The sequence below is a fragment of the Pleurodeles waltl genome, chromosome 6, assembly GCF_031143425.1.
Source record: "Pleurodeles waltl isolate 20211129_DDA chromosome 6, aPleWal1.hap1.20221129, whole genome shotgun sequence".
In the NCBI taxonomy this organism is placed as follows: Eukaryota; Metazoa; Chordata; class Amphibia; order Caudata; family Salamandridae; genus Pleurodeles; species Pleurodeles waltl.
This window is the reverse complement of record NC_090445.1, coordinates 166,102,541-166,121,275: the sequence shown is the minus strand read 5'-3', so window position 1 is coordinate 166,121,275 and position 18,735 is coordinate 166,102,541. Positions and strand designations below refer to the sequence as shown.

At 46.3% G+C, this 18,735-nt stretch overlaps 1 long non-coding RNA gene across 1 annotated transcript in view; it reads right to left on the bottom strand.

The window, feature by feature from the left end:
- The window catches only part of LOC138301892 (uncharacterized), a 92,720-nt gene extending 83,020 nt beyond the window's left edge, over positions 1–9,700 (bottom strand). The window contains exon 1 of the long non-coding RNA XR_011205145.1: positions 9,611–9,700. This is a non-coding gene — a long non-coding RNA (uncharacterized lncRNA). The remainder of the gene's footprint in view (positions 1–9,610) is intronic.
- Between the last annotated feature and the right edge of the window lie 9,035 nt (positions 9,701–18,735).

The following is an 18,735-nucleotide window of genomic DNA, read 5'->3' as shown; positions in this document are numbered from 1 at the left end:
CGGTGCGTGAGTGTTCTTCCAGCTTCCCGGGCCGCTGCAGTGATCTTATTTAAAGGGGCACAATGCAGCAAGGAGCCTACGAGCTCCCAAGGCTCCATAAGCGCGCTGCAATCAGCGCTATGGCAGCCGCAACCACGGAGAAGCACCCCTCGTGAAGAAATGGATGCAGGGGTCAGGGGCCACAGCACCCTGCCCCTGGGGAGCAGAATCTAAAGACAAGGTCCTCAGGTGGAGGGGCAAGCTACAGGCCAGCACAAGGGAAAGGCAGCAAGTGGCAAGTCCTTCACAGTGACCAGGCAGGTCACAGGTCAGCACAGCAGTAGCAGGCCATGGCGGTTCCCGGTGAGTCCTTTCAGCCTTTGGTGTCCAGTTCCAAGATGATTCCAAGAGTCTCCAAATTGTGGGGAAAATTGCCCTGTACTTATAGTCAGTTCTTACAGTGTTTTACAATGGTAGGGAGAGGAGGTTCCAGCCAGTTACAGCTGGTTCTGGGAGTGCCCCCTCTCTCCTTTCAGCACAGGCTCCAAACATCAGTGGGGGGTTAACGACCCTATTGTGTGAGGCCAGGGCACAGTCTTTACAAATGGAGGTGTGCCCCGCCTCTCCCTTCTCTCAGCCCAGGAAGACTATTCAGTATACAGATGCACCTCTGTGACACCTCCACCCTCCCTGTGTACAGGCTGTCTGAAAAGTATGCACAAAGCCCCAACTGTCACTCTGCCCAGACGTGGATTCGAGTCAAGCTGCAAAACACCAGAGTCATAAGCACAGATAAATGCGCACTTTCTAGAAGTGGCATTTCTGTGATAGTAATAAAAAATACACCCACACCAGTAAGCAGCATTTATTATCACCATCACAACCATACCAAACACGCCTACGCTACCCCTCATAAATCAGACAATACCCCTTACACATAAGGCAGGGCATTTCTAATGCAATCCTATGAAAAGGCAGCACTCACAGCAGTGAGACACCAAGTTAGGCTGCTTGTCACTACTAGGACAGGCCATGCAATATGGCACATGTCCTTCCTTTCTACATACATGGCACCCTGCACGTAGGGCTAGCTACGGCGTAACTTAGGGGTGACTTACATGTAGTAAAAGGGGAGTTCTGGGCCTGGCAAGTAAATTTAGATGCCAGGTCCCTGTGGGAGAAAACTGCGCACACAGGCCCTGCACTAGCAGGCCTGAGACAGGTTTGAAAGTCTACTTCAGTGGGTGGCGCAAGCAGCGCTGCAGGCCCACTAGTAGTATTTAATTTACAGGCTCTGGGTATAGAGATACCACTGTACAAGGGACTTATAGGTAAATTAAATATGCCAATTAGGTATAAGCCAATCATACCAACTTTAGATGGGAGAGCACCTGCACTTTAGCACTGGTCAGCAGTGATAAAGTGCTCAGACTCCTAGAGACAACAGCGAGAGGTCAGAAAAACCAGGAGGAAGGAGGCAAAAAGACTGGGGATGACCCTGCGTAAGGCAAAAAGTGCAACAGTAATACTGTGCATTTACAATGGATACAGGGAAGGTAGAGTGTCAAACCACTCTTCTACAATTGCCAGAGATAAAGTACAGAAGTAAGGTGGCCTTCTTTCCTGGGAACTCAACCAATAGGTACAACTACTCGGCCCCCAGCAATCTTGAACAGCCAGATAGGTCGCCACCAGGGCTCCAGATATCTTTGGGCAAGATCTTTAAGGCATCAGCAACCAATAGTCTTCTAATCATTCAAGGTAATAAACTATAGCAGTTAGCCAACTGTTCACTCTTTGGACAGGCACGCCGGCCCCAGTGCATAGGAACACGTCCAAAACAAGCATAATGAGGATAAGTTCACAAATGACTGAGGGAATGCCCTTGATGTAGCCCGGGAAGGCCACCAAAGGCATTCTCTGCAGCGTGCAGAGTATCATTGAATCTAAAGATTCAGACACCGAGGACCAGAATTGAGCTATTTTACTACACTGCCATGCCAGGTGTAGTCTAGTAATTAGCCACTGAGGAGAGGATAAAATGAGGACAGCATCTAGTGCAAGACTATTAGGGGTTCCTGAGAAAAAGTAGCAGCTATCTGTTTGCAGGTGCGATGCAAGCAATAATAGAGGCTTATGTCCAGAGGCGGTGGTGCTATGAACATCAAGGTAAGAAAGGTGCTGTTGGGGGGTATGTCTCCCATCCTGGAAAGCACTACAACAATGTTCCAGCCCGGGCAGCAAAGGATTGCGTATCAGTTGTAGCTCTGTAGAGTACAGGCATTCCAGATGCTGCGCCGCTCGTTCCAGGTCCACACCATGCATCTGAAAATCGATCATGCCCTTGGGGTATAACGGGACCACCCAGATTGCTGTATACAAAGGGCTAGAGTCTGCATTATCCATCTCTACAATGACGTGCGGGTAAAACTGCGTGGGGAGCATCGGGTGACAGTCATATTGGGCTTGCGGTCAGTAACAGTACAACTGGATGTCGGGCATGTTTACACCACCATGCTCGAAGGGTAGAGTCAGAACCTCCCAGGATAAATGTGGGTGTCACCCGGCTCACATGCCTGCAACAAGGAGAGAACCGAGACGAGCATCAACGATTTGGTCAGGATGTTAGCAGAGAGGTAGATATACCACTATACCAGTTCTTCTCGCAAGAGACTGTGTGAGTTTGGACCAGGTCGGAACCTGTTCCTCCAGCCATGCAACTGAAGGGTCGTGGTTCTCCTGCCATATGCATGAGGTCTCTGCTAATCCATATTCCCAGGTGGGCTGATTTAAGGTCCCTATGGCCATACTCCATCTTGAGCAGACAAAACACTTTTGTTTCTATTTTTGCCTGCTCACCAGCATGTCAGCCTTGGATGCAGACGCTGTCCGACCTTTTTTTCCATGAACATGTGAACCAAGTGGCTTGTTATCTCTATTTCAAGGTCAGGTAATAATAATGACAAAAACAATGTCGTCTGAATTTAAGTGTTTTTACCTTCATTGTTTATAAGAATGCGTCTAAGTCTAGCATATTGATGTACATAGGTTATATCAAACATTCCCACGGTTATGTCAGAAGTTTGCCATATCAGATAAACCATAGTATAAAATGCCCGTTGAGTGACCACTTGGCAGGAGAAGTCCTTTGCCCAAGATTACCACCAAATATACTGCCAGAAATCCTGACAGAGACTACCAGACTGCCTTACTGCTGCAGTATCCCCTTCTGCACAGAAAGTTGATACTGAGCTAAGTTAGAGAGGAAAGGAGCTGATGTATGTTTTCCTTTCAAGGGAACACTCTCTTCCAGCTACTGATAATTACAGACTCTTACTATAAACAGGTATGTAGTGCGTTGATTCTCTCTAAGAAACTCTAGACGCAAGGTACGTTACTCTGTGCTTCCATAGTATGGAGCATAGAAGTGGATTTTAGAGTGCTAGGTTGCTAGATGACATTTTCACTGCAGTAGAAATGTTCATATTGTTTTTATTGTTTGCAACATGCATTACTATTGTTTTAATAATATTCTGTATATTTTTTTACATATGCTAAGGAAAATAAAAAAACACTTTTAAGCATAAAGAGTCCAGAACTTGTGTGTAATATTCTAAAGAATGAGCTTGGGCTTTCAAACTACCATTGCATTCCTGAATCCCTGTATGCAGCACATATAGAAAGAGGAAAATGCCCTGAAAGATTCTTTTGTGACTAACCAATAGTGGATGTGCGATGTGCAATAGTAATGCACTGCCCTATGGCACCTGGGGGGTGTCTGTCCCTACAGATATCTAGATGATTTTATTCAGTCATAATAGTGTGGATTTGCGAAGCCACATGTGAGTGGTTTTTCCTAGCAAAGGTGGACTTATTGAGGTTCCCGTTCAGTACAGCGTTTAAGTCACCTCCACTGATGACCGCAGAGGGACCCATACACAGAATTGTGTGCCACACAGTTATAAAGAAGTCAGGGGAGTCCACGTTTGGCCCATATACACTTGCAATGCTGACCCTACTGCCTATCAGAAATCCATGGAGAATAACATAGCAGCCCTCACTGTCGCACCCCGAGTTCCAGGAGTGCCACGGTACTCCCTTACGGACGTCAACAGCGCCACCTCATGCAAATGTAGAGTATGTGGACACATGCACTGATCCACCCCCGTCTAAGTCTGCCCATTGTGTGCTTCATGAGGTGCAGTTCTTGCAGCAGTGCTACATCTCTGCTATGCCACCTAATCAATGCAAGGACCTGCCTAGTGTTCCTCATGTTATGCATACCCTGGACACTCCAAGAAAGCAGAGGGGTCGCCAACATCACTGGCAACCTGAGAAGGAGACATCTAGAAGTCGGCCAGTCACCAGAGAGCAGGACAGGTATCTAGTCACGATCGGCGAATAAGGCAGTGTGCACGTTTGGAAAACAGTGATCAGACCATCAAGGTCTGAGAATACTGCCAGTGAAACAGCCAACAAAGGGAGAGGGAGAGGGAGAGGGAGAGGGAGAGGGAGAGAGAGAGAGAGAGAGAGAGAGAGAGAGAGAGAGAGAGAGAGAGGAATTCCTTCCTGTGAAGAGAGTTCTGCAAAACGTGGTCCTCTCTCTCTCTCTATCTCCCTCTCCCTCTCCCTCTCCCTCTCCCTCTCTCTCTCTCTCTCTCTCTCTCTCTCTCTCTCTCTCTCTCTCTCTCTCTCTCCCTCTCCCTCTCCCTCTCCCTCTCCCTCTCCCTCTCCCTCTCCCTCTCTCCGGTGTCTTGCAGGGACAGGTGCCAAGAGTCCAGTGGGTATACTCCACAGAGAACATTAGGGTCAGTTGTTTCGGAAAGAGAGATCAAAGCATGCCCTCCACATAATTCTCAATCTTATTCATGCCCATGGATTCCTAAGGACTAAAATGCGAACATTGTTTCCTATGGAGTGCAGCTCTAAATCTTACTTTTAGATTGACTCACCTCAAACACTTTATCCATCCTGAAGAGCTGCTCTTGCACGCAGCTGCACTGTCTTCAGTGTTGATACTCGTTGCTCAGGGTGGCCCGGACGAGTGTTGTGTTTTTTGATTCTATCAACCATGCGATTGGGTCGATTTGTGGGCATGTCGATCTTGGGGGGTCATTCCAACCCTGGTGGTCATCGACCGCCAGGGTGGAGGACCACGGAAGCACCGCCAACAGGCTGTCGGTGCTTCCCTGCCCATTCTGACCGCGGCGGTAAAGCCGCGGTCAGAAAAGGGGATCCGGCGGATTTCCCCTATCTGGGCTGAATCTCCATGGCGGCGCTGCAAGCAGCGCCGCCATGGAGATTCCGACCCCCTTCCCGCCACCCTGTTTCTGGCGGTTTTTACCGCCAGGAACAGGATGGCGGGAACGGGTGTCGTGGGGCCACTGGCATGGGCAGTGCAGGGGCCCCCTAACAGGGCCCCAGCATGATTTTCACTGTCTGCTTAGCAGACAGTGAAAATCGCGACGGGTGCAACTGCACCCGTCGCACCCCTGCAACACCATTCGGAGCCGGCCTCTGTGTTGCAGGGCCTTTCCAGCTGGGCCGGCGGGCGCTCCTTTGGCGGGTGCCCGCCGGCCCAGCGGGAAAGCCAGAATGGCCGCCGCGGTCTTTTGACCGCCGCACGCCGCGGTCAGAATGACCTCCTTAGTGTCTTTAGTATGGAGTCTGTTCCACACATCGGCCAGCAAGACTGTAATATGCATGTCAGCAGGCAAGTTACTATGGCCATCAGTGGGTAGGCTCTCAGTCTCATTGTCAGCATCTGCCGGCCTGGAGAGGCATTCCTTATTGAAGGAGAGCTTGGCCTGGGTACAATCGTTCCTCCACATTGCAAGAGCGGGCACCAGGTGGCAGATCAGCAAGAGCAAATCCTCGGGCTCCAGTCTAGTATCCTCATGCAGAGGGATCACAGGCCCCATCTCACCCCTTTTTACACAGCAGGAGGCTGGGACTGGCAGAGAGCAGCATGGACCCAGCTTTACAACAAGCAGGTGGTGGGGAAGGCACAAAGGATTGCAGCAGTCAGCAAATATCCAGCGCGGAGGTCCCTTGGCATCGGGCAACTCCTACTACTCCACTCACACATGGGGCAAGGCACAGGTGTGATCCCGCACTACTCACGGTCTTCTAGACTTGCAGTCCGGTGAGTCCATCAGCATCAACGCACCCCCTGCCGACTCACCTCATTGCCATGCATGGAGAGCAGTTCACCCACTCCACCACAGGTCCCAGCTGTCCAAGCAGCTTCCACCCCCGGCAACTCAGGGCCAGGCAGCCAGGCACCACACAGTCCAGGGATCGGGTTTGCCTCAGCAGCCCCAGGCTCTAAGAGCAGCTTGGCTTACCAGGAATGCTGGGCAGCAAGGGCGGTAAGTCTCGAAGCATCCCTGTACAGGTCAACAAAGGCATACCTCAGGGCTAAAGCAGATAGCTCTATGCTAGCCCCTCTTGGCTCAGCAACAGGTGAGTGGCTAGTGGATGGGCCGCCAGGCCTGATGGCGGCACCTTGCTACCAGCAGCTGGCTTCGGGCGCCACAGTCTATGCCACCAGTGGTGCGGATCACCTTCACTTTCTCCAGCAGTGATCCACAGCAGCAGACCCCATCAGTCTTCACGGTCGGTTTAAGAGTGTCTCATGGCATGGATGGTGGTACACTAAGGCACCCAACCAGCAGAGACTCTCTCAGTGATGGCCATCTTGTAGCCCAGCTCTTTGCCCCCGTCAAAGACACACAACATACCTGCATGGTAAGGGCATTGCATGGCGTTGTGGCAGGTGTTTCCCTTTTTGGATCCCCATTCTAACCCTGGTGGTAAAAACTTTCCTCATACGCACAACAGGTACAGTGTGGGCAGCAGCATGGATTTTGTTTTCTCGTACATATCAATGGATAAAGCACATGCAACAACTCTGCAAGGCTCCCTTATGTGCATTGCATGTATATCAGCTTCAGCACCATAATTATAGCATGTGCTGAGCAGTGCAAGCTTTCCTCAGGAATGTAGACCATGTAGAGCATGAGCAGCATCAATGTAGTCTTTTTTCATGGATGAAGGCAGAACAGGTACAGCCTAGGCAGTAGCACAAGTAGTAGCAAGGCAAGCGTTACTCGTGAATGCAGAACAGGTACAGCATGTTCAGCAACAGTGCAGTAGCAGAAGCAACAGCAGTGCAACATTCCTCTTGGATGCAGAGCAGGTACAGCATGGGCAGTTATCAGTGAAAGCTTTCCTCATGAATGCATCACACGCAGAGCATGTGCAGCATCAATGTAACCCACCCTCATGACTGCAGAACTTCTGCATAGGCAGTAGCAAAAGTGCAAGATTTCCTCATGAATGAAAAACAGGTACAGCATAAGCAGTAGCAGCAGTGCTGTAGTAGCAGTGCAGCATTCCTTAGGAGTGCAGACCACGTACAGCATGTGCAGTATCAATACAATCTTTCCTCAGGAATGTAGAACATGTACAGCGTAGGCAGCATCAGTGCAAAATAGGCAGTACAAGCATTCCTCTTGGACACACAAATGGTACAGAGTAGGCAGCAGCGCTAGCTTTCATCATGATTTTAGGACAGACACAGCATGCACAGCAGCAGTGCAAGGAATGCAGAACAGCTACAGCATGACGGGTAGAGCACGGGCAGCAGCAGTGCAAGGAATGCAGAACAGCTACAGCATAACAGGTAGAGCACGGGCAGCAGCAGTGCAAGGAATGCAGAACAGCTACAGCATAACAGGTAGAGCACGGGCAGCAGCAGTGCAAGGAATGCAGAACAGCTACTGCATAACAGGTAGAGCACGGGCAGCAGCAGTGCAAGGAATGCAGAACAGCGACAGCATAACAGGTAGAGCACGGGCAGCAGCAGTGCAAGGAATGCAGAACAGCGACAGCATAACAGGTAGAGCACGGGCAACAGCAGTGCAAGGAATGCAGAACAGGTACAACACATGCAGCAGCAGGTAAGATTTTCTCATAAATGCAGAACTCAGGCAGCAGCAGTGCCAACTTTCCCCATGGTACGACATACATAGTATCAGTACAAGCTTTCCTTCCACACAAAGATGCAGTGTGGGCAACACTCGAGTAGTTCCCTTCTCTTATCCACATGCACATCTACTTGCTCCTTCTAGTAACCATTTCTTTTTGGATACATTCAGCACTTCTTCAGTATTGAACTGTTTTGCAGACAGACCCTGCCATTGGCACTTGGCGAGGGTTACCATTTAACGGATAGGGTGGTGGTTATTGAACAGTTGTAGTGCATTAAAGATGACCTAAGTGCACCGAGTCAAGGCAGGACTCTCACTGTACAAATATGGAGGTTCTTCTTCACAGCAAAGGTACATATCACGATCAGTAGTGGGTTACATATAGGTGGCAAACATGCCGCATTGCCAGGAGTGAAGATGTCTCCACTCAGCTTCCTGACATGACTTGTTAAGACAAAGACTGACATCTCCACCCTAACAACAGGACATAGCCATTGGTCTGAAAGAGCATTTGGACTGGAATCACCATAACACATGTGCATCTTCACAAGGAAGCTACGGTCTAACACGTATTCCCTTGGATCCAGCAATGAAACCTCTCTTCTTTAATGAGTATCAGCTCAGGTGTGCATCACAAGTTGAAGAAAGGTAATTCTCAGATCAGCTTAGTCATCCAACTGATGTCACTGCGATTTTAATCCCCGATGACACACATGTAGTCCTAAACAGCAGAATCACTGAGTACGTGGACAACAGTGATACGATTAAGAACCATTACAAACATTTTGTGAAACTGTGTATGACATATTGAAATTAAATACAATTTTGCAAAAACATTTGAACATATTCTTTAAATTTATCAGTGTTATCATTAGTAAAATTCAAACTGTGCTGTGGTGAATTCACGAGAATGAATCAACCTGTGGCAGTAGCCCATATTAATATCAGTGTCATATTCAGATACCACATAGAAAGACACGGGCCACCCAAAACTCGAAATATTTTAATTGATTCTGCTGTTACGGAAAATAACTTACATTCTCAAATGGCCATAGTGTTGTTGTTTTTTTAACATAAACAGACACAAACAGAACTACAATAAATAAAATCGAACTATCTGAAAACACTCCCCAAAATACCAATCCATTACTGTCTAGTGATACCAAACACCCATTGTAAATGAAGAACACATCCCATAAGTAACAACAGATTCCACAGTAAGCACCTAACCACACATGAACATCATTACCCATCATGCAAAGCCAAAGTTTGTGAAACTCCCAGTTCCTTTGTGAAAACACTCGAGCTATAGTGGTCTTTTCAATTATGACAGGGATATCTAGGCGGCTGCAGTCTGCTTCTCATTACAAGCACATATAGCATAACAGAAGTGCACCAGTGAATTATAGGAATGTTTTTCACTGAGGGGTTCTGAGAGACGTGAAATAGACACCAAGAACGAGGTGATCCTGTAATTCTCTTTTTACTCATCTATAATTTTATGTTAAATATGAAGCACCAAATTCTCTGTCTCTGCTTTCAACAGTTACGCAGAGGACTATGGGGGGGGGGTTGGGAGTCTTACATAACATGGCATCTCCTCCCTGTCTGAAAGAAAAAAGAAAATATCTGACTACCTGTCACCACCACCATCACCTCTCTCTGTGCCTTCCCTTCCTTCCCCTTCAGAAGCTGTTGTCCCTGTATTCCAGCAAAGCTCTGACAGGCTCTCATTGAGCCCAGCCATAGCAGCCTGGAATTCCTTTATGAGGTGGTAAGCCACAAGGCCACATCATAGCAGTGAGTTATCACATTTAGAATCTGACACTCAAGCTAATGGCTCTCTGTGAGAGACAAGCATAACAAATTAATCTCCAACTGCTAATCACCACACACGCAGCCATCTACACAGACGCCCTGGATACATAATGCTCCATGAACCCATTAATCTGATCTTCTAGGAACCTGGATCCAGCTCAGTGGAATACACTCCCCGAAGCTTACTTCAAGCTATTAATCTTACAATTAGAGCCAGACATTGAGCCAAAAGCAGTCCTGGAAAATACATGTAAATTGCCCAAGCGATTGTAACACGCAAGGGGCCCTTCCCTGAAAAACAGCCTTTCAGAAATTGAAGCTAAACACCACATGTCCAAACAAAAGTTTTTAAATACAGAGGCTTACTACAGTTCTGGAAGGGGAAGTAATGAACTGCTCCCATACATCAGTGACCCCGGTATAAACAGGACCGATATTTCTCTTTAGCAGAAACCCAGGTAAGTGCCCGTAATAAAAGGTGAGCTTAATACGAATCACTTTTACCTTTATTGAGTTTTACAGCGGGTTTTAAATGTAATTTGAACTAACTTGAACTAAAAGTTGTGTGGGATTTGCAGTGACTGGTTTCTGTTTCAGGCATGTGGGCATTCCGGTCTAACTTGATAGTGCACCTGTTGGCTGACCTTATGTGATCAACAGGCTTTTTGTAAGTATAACTGAGAAAGGGTTTAGGATTCGCTCAATTTGAATTAGATGTGTTCATTGTGAAAAGCTCATTTAAATGTCAATAGGCATTTGAGGGTGGATTATTACTTTGTATTTAAGACTGCAGAGAGGTATATTACATAGAATCTCACAAATTACCATAATGTTCAAAGATTTGGTGTTGGTTGCTGTAGTGAGGTACTGCACAATTTTGGATAGAAGTGGTCTTTATTGCCAAAGTACAGAGAGGAAGGAAACACGATTCTTCCCACACAAAGCCATTCTCCCACTGTCCCGCAAGGCATTCCTAGAATCAGAATGGCATACAAATAATAAAATGGCATGGGCCTGACATTAGCACGAGCCCAAAACACATTCTCTCCTGTAAAACATACATTGTTTTTGTTAACATACATACCTCCCCCTCTTTAACAAAAAATAATATAACCTACTTATTTACATTCAAATTCCCTTATAATGTTACATATGTTCCTGAAGAGGAGAAGAGAAAAGAAACCATAAAATAACGACATAAGAAATAGCAACAACATTTAGAGGGTCATTCTGACCCTGGCGGCCGGTGGCCGCCAGGGCCACCGACCACGGGAGCACCGCCAACAGGCTGGCGGTGCTCCAATGAGCATTCTGACCGCGGCGGTTCAGCCGCGGTCAGAAGCGGAAAGTCAGCGGTCTCCCGCTGACTTTCCGCTGCTCTTTGGAATCCTCCATGGCTGCGGAGCGCGCTCCGCAGCCATGAGGATTCTGACCCCCCCTACCGCCATCCAGTTCATGGCGGGAAAGCCGCCATGAACAGGATGGCGGTAGGGGGGGTCGCGGGGCCCCTGGGGGCCCCTGCCGTGCCCATGCCAATGGCATGGGCACGGCAGGGGCCCCCATAAGAGGGCCCCGAAAAGTATTTCAGTGTCTGCCTTGCAGACACTGAAATACGCGACGGGTGCCACTGCACCCGTCGCACCTTCCCACTCCGCCGGCTCGATTACGAGCCGGCATCCTCGTGGGAAGGTCGTTTTCCCCTGGGCTGGCGGGCGGTTTTACTGGAACCGCCCGCCAGCCCAGGGGAAAACTCGTAATACCCGCCGCGGTCTTTTGACCGCGGCGCGGTAATTTGGAGGGCGGGATCCTGGCGGGCGGCCTCCGCCGCCCGCCAGGGTCATAATGAGGCCCTTAATTTACAACTTCATGGATGAAATCATCTAGCCATTTGGGTGGTTTCCTCATTCTTTTATCCCTTTTATTCTCCTCCTTAATGGAAGGTGGAATATTCTTGTCTGGTGCACTCTCAACTTTTTGTTCTAATTCCAATCACATTACTTGGGGTGGATGACGAATTGTTCTCAGAAAAATCTGATCTTTGAATATTATCACCATCAACCCCAATAAGTGCTTCTGGATCAACTATGGAGTCGTCCATGTCCAACCAGTCAAATCCACACTTCTCCTGACTTTCATCACCCCATTTATTAGAATTGCTCAACACCACTCACTTGAGGTTCCAAACTTTACTATTGCTCAAATGGACTGCGTTGTGCAAGATTTCTATCACTTCTCCAGGCTCAAAAAACGTACTCTCTCCTTTGGTTACATACCCTGTTTTTTTAATACAAACCCAGTCCCCAACTTTTACACTCACAGGCTTAGTACTATTTTTGAAATCATAATAAGCTTTGCTTTCCTGATGCGTTTTTTTCCATGGTGTCTAGACCGCATCTACCAACAAACACACTCACCAAATAACCATCCAGGATTGGGTTTGGCCCTGGGATTTTTGCCCTTCATTATCAAAAAAGGTGACAACCCTGTGGTCTCATGTCTAATGACTTTATAGGCCCGAATGGTGTTCATCAATTAAATCTTCCCATCCTTCCTACTAGCACATGCAGCCTGAATTATGCCTTTAATGACATGGTTGAACCTCTCGATCATGCCATTGCTGCTAGGACTGTAAAGTGAAGTGTTTTTTAATTCTGCTCCAACACTGTCACAATACCCATTAAATAGATTCAATTTAAACTGCACTCCATTGTCACCCAAAATAGAAGTAGGAATACCTTCCAAACTGAAAACTTGATCGAAGAACACTAAAACCGCTTCAGTGTCAGCATTTTGCACTACTTTAATCACAGGCCATCTGGAGACAAGATCTATAATTACAATGGCATATTTTTGTGAAAGGCATACTGGTCTCATGATATCTATGGCTATGGCTTTCCATGAATTCTTTAGAAAGTGCCCTCACTCTTTGGAGGCCTAAGTGTATGTAAAGATGTGTCCGCTCTGGAGCATTCCATACATGTCATGGTCATGAGTTCAATTTCAGAATCCACTCCCAGGCACCAGAAAAATTGTTTGCAACAGCCTTGGTGCCTCCTTTGCCAAAATGACCTTCATGGCACAATTGCAGTATTTTCGGGCCACTTGTACGAACATTTGGAACTGCGATTTTCTAATTGTGATTCCATGCAAATCGCAATTAGGAAATTGTAATGCCAAATGTAAGAAACACCACTGAGTTTCTTTTGCGATTCCCGGTGGGTCACAAATAGACCTACCTCATTAATGTTAATGAGGAATGTCACAATTTGCAACCCACTGGCTATCACAAAAATCACAGGGATGATGGCCTGCTGGGATCAGCAGACCACCATGTCTGTGATTGCTTTTAAATAAAGTTTTTTTTTTTTTATGCAGTCTGTTTTCCTGTAGGAAAAATGGGATGTATTTAAAAATTAAAATTGAAACGTTTCACTTTCATTTTTTAAGAGAAGGCAGTGGTCTGCGGGACCACTGCCTGCTCTTAAAAACCTTTTTCGCATGCATTCACAAAGGGGAAGGGGTACCTCTGCGACCTCTTCCACTTTGCGAATGGGTTAACACCAATTTAAAATTGGTGCTAACTGCGATTGTTTTGCGACCGCATTCACTGTAAAAAAACAATCAAACATACCATTCAGATTCCGTATTAGGAAGGGACGCCCTGAACACGCCCCGTTCCAAAACCGAATAGAAAAACCTAAATTGTGATTCGGTGACAAGTTTACATCCACCCAAAAAAATTTCGAGTTGCAAACGGGCCAATTCTGCTAATCGTTCCGTTTATGACTAGAAAAATGCTTTGTTCATGTGTCCCCAAGTCTCTAAGTTTTAATGGAGGAACAATAATTTCACCTCTCAAAATCACTTTCCCATCAACAGACAGATCAGAACGTACTTCCCAGAAAGGTTTAATCTTACCTGATAAGTTCCTCTTATTGGGCCACTTCCCTTTTTTGTAGCTGGAAATCCACTATCATGCATGAATGAACCTTGAAATTTGTTCAATTTATCATCCTCACATTCTTCCAGTTGGTTTGGCATCCTGGACAGAAAATCTGCTGCCACATTGTCCTTTCCTGGCATGTACTTGATTTTATATAAATGAAATCCTGCATGCGCATTGAAATCATAGCTTCTCTGGGAGATGCATTAACTGTACCTTCAGTAGTCAATAACCTCACTAGGGATTTATGGTCACAATGGATTGTGATTGATCTTCCTCACACAAATGTCCTGAAATGTTCTAGGTCCCAAGTGCATGTTAATGCTTCCTTCTCTATAGCAGGATATTTTTCTTCAATAAGTGTTAGTGACCTTGAAGCAAAAGCTATTACAATTTCTATACCTTTGCCATAGACTTGCGCCAATGTAGAGCCCAAACACTTGTTATTGAAATCATTTGTTACAATACTATCAGCAACCAAGTCATAGCTACTCATGGCCTCATTATGACTTTGGCGGTCCTTTCACAGGACCGCCTAAGCCACTGCAGGCAAAAGACCGCCAGTACTGGACATCTTTTGCCTGCCCAATTAGGAGTTTTCCGCTGGGCCAGCGGGCGAAAACAGCGTTTCTGCCCGCTGGCCCAGCGGAAAGCTCAACACAATATTGACGGCGGCTCGTAGACAAGCCGGCGGCAATGTTGTGGTGCATCGGGTGCGACAGCACCCATCGTGCATTTCACTGCCCGTAATTCGGGCAGTTAAATGTGTGACGGGGCTGTCCATGGGGGCCCCTGCACTGCCCATGCCAAGTGCATGTTCAGTGCAGGGGCCCCCATGGGGCCCCTGAAACCACCTTTTCCACAAGCCTTTACATGGCGGTGAGACTGCCATGCAAAGGCTGGCGGAAAGGGGACTTGTAATCCCCAGATTGCGACTGCTGAGACCGCCAGGCTGTCGACAAGCAGCAACCTGGCGTTGCTGGCGGTCGGACCTTGGTACATCTGCCACGGTCATAGAAGGGCGGTCGGACCGCCCTGTCTGCGGCGGTCCGACCGCCATAGCGAGTGTGGTGGTCTTGAGACTGCCACACTCGTAATGAAGGCCTCCGTTTGGTTGGCCTTGTCATACAATTTTTTTATAACAGAAAAATATCTCACACTGTTTTGGCCATATCAATTTGCTTCCATGTTTTCGGAGTTGCCTAATATAACAACATTTTGTTTGCAAAAGTTGGAATAAATTTAGCACAATATGTGCAAGTCCTAAGAAAGAATGTATGTCATCCTCAGATTTTGGTGTAGCTGCATTTTTGATTGCTTCAATAATCGAAGATGGCTTAAGTTTAAGTCCTGATTCATCAATTACATGTTCCAAATATGTTACACTCCTTTCTGCTAACTTACACTACTGTTAGCCCTTTAGATTCCAAAATAGATAGTAGTTTTGTCAACTTATTCTTTCTTGCTTTTCTCAAATACCAGAATGTCATCCTGCAAAATCACAATGCCCTGTTCTTTACCAAAAATGTTAAACATTAGCCTCTGGAGAATGGCTGCAGTCGAAGTCGATCTAAAGGGCATCCGTTTGAACTGGAAATGGCCATCAGGGCTATTAAAAGCAGTGTACTTCATAAAATCAGGAGTAAGGGAAACCTTGTGGTACGGTGACAAAAGCTCAATGGTTGAAAACCGTTGTGCATTTTTTAATAAGGTAACCGTTTCATTTATTTTGGCTGATGGAAATCTGACAATAATGTTGTTATTATTCAAATGGCATAGGTTGACGCATAATCAGATTTTTCCATTACCGTGTCAAGCTATCACAACCGGGGAAATCCAGTCCAATGCTTTTATTGGTTCTATTATGCCACATGAGACTAACTTCTCCAACTTTTTAGAAACTTCATCCCTTATTGCCATAGGTACGTTCCTGACCTTATATACTTTTGGACAAGCATCCTTTTTCAGTGACATTTCAGGCTCAAATCCTATAAGTTTATCCAAGTCTTCCTTAAATACTGTAGGAAACTTTCTAAACAAAACATCTTCCATGGCTGTACCCTGATCCACAATCAAGACTTGTTCCTTGCTATTTGGGTCCAGACTAATATTTAAATATTTTTGCATCGAGCAGAATCATTACAGATGGTCTTCTCTTAGCTATACAAAGATTTCCTTGTGATTGTCTATGTATAAAATTAAACATAAGCCATATGAAACCTAGTACCACCATTTTTTCTCCATCAAATCTTTCTGGATTTATATCGGATTCGAGTAAGAATTCACAAACGTTCCTAACAGATCTTTCTTTCCACATACCCTCCTTAATGATGGTGTAAAGCGAACCAGAATCAGCATACACGGTAACACCTACTCTGCCAATTGTCATCCAAATTTCCAGGTTGCCTTTGTATGCAGCATTTAAAATCAATTTTTCCTTGACATCCATTACTAATTTAAGTTTGTCATCCTCCAAATCCCGATCTTACTCATACAGCTCAGCATCTCTGTAATCAACATGCACACACTTAATACATTTGTTTCCTTCTACACACTTTTGCGTAGTGTCCCTTTATACCACAGTTTCTACATTTTTGGTTCAGGGCAGGGCACCTTTAGCTGTATCTGTTCTTTTTTTCCCCCAAACATTAGCTTTATTCCGTAACATATTGCTTTTAGTACTTTTAGTAACTTTTACTTTTAAAAATCCTGCTCCATGATGTGGTCTCCTTCTCATTTTGTTTCAATGCTCATGCACTATTTTCTTAAATTTCAGCTTTTCTTACAATTGCTAAAATATTTTCTAAATTAGAGACTCCATTTAGCCACAACCTTTGCTGAAGGTAAGGTTGCTGGCACATGCATCACTACATGGTGTAGAGGAAGGTGGTCAGAGGCATGCAAAAAGAGGGAGGAAGGAGTGCACCAAAAGAGGAGAATGTCCCGTTGTCCCGTGATAATAGGGAGGAGGGGTCAGTGTATAACACCCCGTGACACTTCTGTGTAAGCCGACCGCCGAGGTACGTCAGTCCCAACTCCTGGGCACCCGATTCCTTTTCCCTTTGGTATCCCTCTGTTATCTCTCCTCCACCCCCTTGCTGTTCCTTGTCCCTCCTTCCGCGTCCCCACTTCCACACAAGCCCCCGGGTGCTGTGGATGCAAGCATGCACCTGCATAAGCCATGTCCCTCCAGGGACGTGGCTGGGTTCTCCGGTCTGTCTTGGTTCAGTATGCCGCTCAGGGTCCTCCCTCTGCACGGCATCTCAGCACGCCTTCGGTCGGATGTCTCTCCTTTCATTTTCCCATGCATTAGACTCTATCTTGCCTGCTTGTGTTCCTGGTCTTTTAGGGCCAGATGTAGAATGCGTTTTGCATGGCGCAAACTGCGAAAATCGCAGTTTGTGCCATCCAAAACGCGCATTGCGATGCACATTCGGTACCGACTCGCAAAATAGGAATGCGAGTCGCAAATAGGAAGGGGTGTTCCCTTCCTATTTGCGACTCACACCGCGATGCAGAATTGCTTTGTGACCGCGAACGCGGTCGCCAAGCAATTCGCAGTTACCACCAGTGTCACACTGGTGGTAACTCATTCGCAAAAGGGAAGGGGTCCCCATGGGACCCCTTCCCCTTTGTGAATGTCGCTATTAATGTTTTTTCAGAGCAGGCAGTGGTCCAATGGACCACTGCCTACTCTGAAAAAACGAAACCAAATGGTTTCGTTATTTTTTTGTATTGCAACTCGTTTTCCTTTAAGGAAAAGGGGCTGCAATACAAAAAAAAAAATGCTTTATTAAAAAAGCAGTCACAGACATGGAGGTCTGCTGCCTCTGCAGGCCACCATCCCTGTGAGTGCAGGGCCTCATTAATATTAATGAGGTGGGTCTTTGCGACCCCGTTGAGATTCACAGAAGGTGTCTGAGACACCATTCTGCATACGATTTTGCGAATCGGATATTGCGAGTCGCACCGACTCGCAATTTCAGATTTGCTAAATCTTTTTTTGCTACATCTGGCCCTTAGTCTCCTTCCACTTGTTTCTCCCGTCACTAGCGTTTCTTCCTTCTTGCGCACACCATGTCTTCCTGCTTGTTTTTTTATTTCCGGATATACGAGATTCCGGTCTGTTCTTCGACTCCCCCTCTGGGGCCCCTGGGGTACGACCACATCGGCCCCATCGTGTCCTTCGGAGACAGGGGCACTGCAACCCTGACGCATCATCCTGTAACGTGCCAAATTAGCAATCACTTGCCAGTATTGGTAAATCAGCAACATATTTATCCACTGTCTCAGTTTTAGATTGATCAAATATCAATGAAATATTTAGGCATGAAATGTTTATCTAGATCGCAAAGAACTGCTGTAAATACATTTGTGTCCCCAACAGTAGGTGTCTTAGTAGTACAAAAGTACATTTCTAAACCCATAGATCTAATGAATATAACAGAATCCTTTTCTTCTGCGCATCTGACATTTCCTGTGAATGATTAATGGCCTCAATATAATTGGTAAAGTACTCTTTCCATTCCATCCATTTTAATGGAGATTCTGAACCAGAAGACCAAAATGGCTGGGGAGGGCTAATGCTGAAACTTTGGGTACCTGTAGTTAAAACTGACTAGTTCAGTAGTACTGTCTTCTCTTTTATTATCTTCCCACTGTTCAAATTCCACCATTAAACAATTGTCCCCAAAATAGCACTTACTTAATATCACTTTATTGCTGAAAGTGCTTTATATTTGGCACACAGGTCACGCCCATAATTATTTTCACCTTATTGCCGATATGAGGAGTGTTGGTTAGTTTGTCCCGATGCTCCTATGTGGGAGAGCGTAAAAACAAGATGGCGCTTACGCACAGTGACCTTGCAATGCCACACCCAAACTAAGCCTCCGATGTTCGATGGAGGTCAGCTTCCAAATGTGCACACGCAAGCAGCACTCGCGCACGGCACAAGGGGCCAGATGTATCAAAAGTTTTTGCATTCGCAAATGGTGCGAT